We start from the raw sequence: 4,911 nt of genomic DNA, 5'->3' as shown, positions 1-4,911 counted from the left end.
AAAATTGGTAAGGGAGTCAGAGTACTGATAAGAAAGAGATTACAGGGGACCTTGAACTGGCACTAGGTACAGCTGGTGCTAACTGGCAACTCTATTACCCATACACAGTTCTGGGTCATAGTTCCAGAGAGAAGGGAAATGCTTTTGTTCAGTCTCAAGGGAGCAAGGGCCCTGGCCAAAGTTCCAAGGCAGAGAGGAACATTAGCATTTCTGGTTGTAGGGGAGCAGGAATCCTTCTTGAGTAAAGACCACACCATACCTCTCCTCAGATCAAACCCCTTGAAAGCACAAAAAACAAGCAGACCCCAAAAACTACCTTGGAAAACAGTTACCCAAAAAAACCTGCAGCTTGAGACAATGTTCCATACTCCCAAGGGTGCAGAGCCCAACTTTAACATAAAATTCAAAGTTAAGAAATTGGTTTAAAAAATGAGCAAACAACAAAAAAAAGAACTTGACCAGAAAAAAGTTATTATAGTAGTAGGGAAGATCAAGACATTAACTCACCAGAAGATAACAATGTGAAAATAGCTATAAAGCAAAACCTCAAAGAAAATTCTAATTGGACACAAGCCCCACAAGCATTCTTGGAACAGAGTAAGAGGGGGGAGGAGTGGTAGAGGAAAAATAGGGAAAAGAGTGATGCAAGAAAATTATGAAAAGAAATTTAATAGCTTGGCAAAAAGAGGCAAAAAAAATAGTGAAGAAAATAACACCTTAAAAAACAGAATTGCCCTAATGATAAATGAGGCACAAAAATTCACTAAAGAAAGGAATTCCTTAAAAAGAAGAATAGGCCAAATTGAAAAAAAGAGATACAAACTCTAACTGAGGAAAATAATTTTTTTAAAAAGTTAGAATTGGGAAGTGGAAGGTAATGACTTCATGAAATATCAAGAAATAATAGAACAAAATAAAAATAATGAAAAATAGAAGAAAATGTGAAATATCTCATTAGAAAATCAACTGACCTGGAAAACAAATGAGGAAATCATTTAAGAATAATTGGATTTCCTGAAAGCCATGATCAAAAAAAGAGCTCAAGCATCATATTTCAAGAAATTATAAGGAAATCTGGCCTGATGTCTTAGATTCAGAGGGTAAAACAGAAATTGAAAGACTCCACTGATCACCTTCTGAAAGCCAGCCCAAAATGAAAACTCCCAGGAATATTATAGCTAAATTCTAGTGATCCCATGTCAAGAAGAAACTATTACAAGGATCCAGAAAGAAACAATTCAAGTATCACAGAGCCATAGTCAGCATTAAACAAGATTTAGCAGCTTCCACATTAAAAGAACAGAGGTCTTGCAATATGATATTCCCAAAGGCAGAGAAGCTAAGATTACAAGCAAACTACGCTAAATATAATCCTTCAGAGTGAAATAGGACCTGTATTTACCACAATATTTATACCAGTTCTTTCTGTGGTAACAAACAATCAGAAATTGAGAGGATTCCCATCAGTTAGGGAATGACTGAACAAGTTGTGGCTTATAATTGTGATGGAATAATATTATGCTATAAGAAATGATATGGGGATGGTTTCAGAAAAATCATGTAAAGACCTATATGAACTGAGGCAAAGTGAACTGAGCAGAACCAGATCATGGTACACAGTAACAGCAATATGGCAATGTTGACCAACTGTGAAAGACTTAGCTGCTCTGATCAAAATGTTATCCACCTCCAGAGAGAGAATTGATGAACTCTGAGTGCAAATTGAAATATAACTTTCTTACTTTATTTTCCTTTGGGTTTTTGTGATATGGCTAATAAGGAAATCAATTTCGCATGATTTCACATGTATAGTTGGATATATCGCTTGCATTTTCAGTGGGTGGGGAAAGGACAGGAAGAAGAGAGGGAGAGATTTTGGAACTTAAAACCAAAAAAAAAAGAAAGTTAACAAATAAATAAGTAAATGAATTTTTGAAAAAAAAAGATGGAGAGAGAATGAAGGAGGCCCTAGGGTCATGTGGCAGAAGTAACAGAAATGAAAACTTTGATTCTAGAGAGTTTTAGCACAGCCTTTACTTACCTTGGAACCACTCTCCAGTTACATAGTTTAAAATGGTTTCTTTTTCTTAATAGTGTTCTTGCTGATCAAGAGAAGCATATTTTTATATGAGTTTTGTCTTTTAGCTTGTAAGCACCTCAAACTCAGGGACTGGGGAAACACATGGCTACCACTAGTAGTTTACATTTATACAGTGTCTAATAAGTTAGCGAATATGTTCACATTCATTGTCTCCTTTGATTCTCAGGGAAGTCCAGTGAAGAAGACAGTAAAAATAAAGCTATATACTGAATCAAAGAATTTCAGAGGTGTGAGGGACTTCAGAAGCCATCTACACAAACCCATATATGAGCAAAAATCTCTTCAACAAAATACCAACATTTCCAACAAGTCATCATCCAATTTGTATTTGAAGACCTCCAGTGAGGGAGAGCCTACCATCGTTTAAGGCATCTAGATCCATATTTAGATTAATCCAACTGTTAAAAAGATTTGCCTTATATTAAAGCCCAAATATTCCTCTCTGAAACTTACAATGCTCAAATTTATGGCTCAAATTTTGTCTTTGGGGATAAGCATAACATACCTGTTCCTCTTCCTCATGACCGCCCCTCATTGAGCCCTTAATTGTCTTTTCTCCAGGCCAAACATCTCTATTTCTTTCAACCTGTCTTATCAATAATTCTCTGGGATTTTCTCCAACTTATCATGTGTATATTTTGTTAGTATCTAGTTAATTATGTGTTGTATCCTCCATCAGTTTGGGAGCACCTTGAGAATAGACTTATTATTGCTGTTATTTTTGTCTGTATGCCCCTTGCTTAGCACAGTGCCTGTTGTATAGGAGGTGCTTATTAAATGCTTGTTGATTCAATTCATACAATAATTCTTTTAACGTGGTACCTTTTTGGTTGGGATATCACCCTGTTGACTTGTACTGAGCTTGAAAACATCTAAAAGTTCCAGAACTTTTTTTCAGGGAACTAGTTATCTAGTCACAGCTCCATCACTCTACACTTGGGAGTTGAATTTTGGAACACATATGGAGGCTTTGTATTTACCACTATCAAGCTTTAATCTATCTCATTTGGACCAATACTTTAAACTGTCCAGATCTTTTTCATAAGAATATAAACTTCTGGGCCAGCCCTTGTTCTGAGCTCCCGGGCTGAACCTAGATCTGAACAGAGCAAATGATGATAAGAAAGACAACAAGCATAGTGGCAAGAATGAAGGTGCTGGGGAAAGCGGAAAGACTGCAGTGGTGTTTTCTTTGAAAAATGAAGATGGTGAATTGATAAAAGCCTTAAGGCTCTTTCAGGAAAAGCATGTGAACATGGTCCACATCGAGTCTAGGAAATCCAGGCGAAGAAGTTCTGAAGTAGAAATCTTCGTGGACTGTGACTGCAGTAAGAGAGAATTTAATGAGCTCATTCAGTTGCTGAAATTTCAAACCACCATTGTGACCCTGAATGCACCAGAGAATATTTGGACGGAGGAGGAAGACCTAGAGGATGTATTGTGGTTTCCCTGGAAGATTGCTGAATTAGACAAATGTTCTCACCGAGTTCTCATGTATGGCTCAGAGCTGGATGCAGATCACCCAGGATTTAAGGACAATATCTATCGACAGAGAACAAAGTATTTCGTGGACGTGGCCATGAGTTATAAATATTGCCAGCCCATCCCCAGAGTGGAATATACAGAAGAAGTGACTAGAACTTGGGAAGTTGTATTCAGAGAGCTCACCAAACTCTATCCTACTCATGCTTGCTGAGAGTATTTGAAAAACCTCCCCTTGTTGACGAAATACTGTGGCTACAGAGAAGACAATGTGCCCCAACTCGAAGATGTCTCCATCTTTTTGAAAGAAAGATCTGGCTTTGCTGTGAGACCGGTGGCTGGGTACCTTTCCCCTTGAGACTTTCTAGCTGGATTGACTTATAGAGTGTTCCACTGTACTCAGTATGTTAGACATGGCTCTGACCCACTCTACACCCCAGAACCAGATACATGTCATGAACTCCTGGGAAATGTCTCCCTACTTGCTGATTCTAAGTTTGCTCAGTTCTCACAAGAAATAGGCCTGGCCTCCCTGGGAGCCTCTGATGAAGATGTTCAGAAGCTTGCCACATGCTATTTCTTTACCATTGAGTTTGGACTTTGCAAAGAAGAAGGGCAGCTTCGAGCCTATGGGGCTCCTTTCCTCCATTGGAGAGCTAAAGCATGCACTGACAAGGCCTGTGTGAAAGCATTTGACCCAAAGACAACTTGCCTGCAGGAATGCCTTATTACCACCTTTCAGGAAGCCTACTTTGTTTCTGAAAGTTTTGAAGAAGCAAAGGAAAGGATGAGAGCATTGAAATACTGAAGGATACTAGGAGTATTGAGAATGTAGTCCAGGACCTCCGAAGTGATCTGAATACAGTGTGAGATGCTTTGAGCAAGATGAACAACTATTTGGGGATTTGAGGCCTGGGACCAGTTTGATGCCAGCCTCATCTTTCTATCACTCAACAGCAAATGAATCTGCTTCATATGATGCCACTCCTTCCGTAGCAACCCTCTATGTGCTAAAGCTTGGCTAGTAACCTGCATCATTGTGTACCTACCTAATTGCAATTTGCAGACCAAATAAGATTAGACTACTGTGTGAAGACTATAATAGCAGACAATATAATAGCAGACAATCATCATATATGTCGTAAAGAGATTTACAATATTCAAAGACTAGATAGTTGGTTTAATAGACTTAACTTTTGTATCCTGAAAGTACATGTATCTATTTAAATATGGCTTGCAGAGGGCACTCCCTCTACTAAGGCAGAAATTCTGAACTTAGATATTTGCTTGAGACCCAGAGAGGTTAAGTGATTTGCTCATGGTCACAC

General features: G+C 38.4%; 1 pseudogene; it reads left to right on the top strand.

Annotated features, from left to right (window-relative positions):
- The first annotated feature begins 2,234 nt into the window (after window positions 1-2,234).
- On the top strand, window positions 2,235-4,492 carry LOC118837208 (annotated as a pseudogene).
- The last annotated feature ends 419 nt before the right edge of the window (window positions 4,493-4,911 follow it).

Source organism: Trichosurus vulpecula, chromosome 1 (genome assembly GCF_011100635.1).
Source record: "Trichosurus vulpecula isolate mTriVul1 chromosome 1, mTriVul1.pri, whole genome shotgun sequence".
Taxonomy (NCBI): Eukaryota; Metazoa; Chordata; class Mammalia; order Diprotodontia; family Phalangeridae; genus Trichosurus; species Trichosurus vulpecula.
The sequence above is the reverse complement of the archived record's forward strand: the minus strand, read 5'-3'. Positions and strand labels throughout refer to the sequence as shown.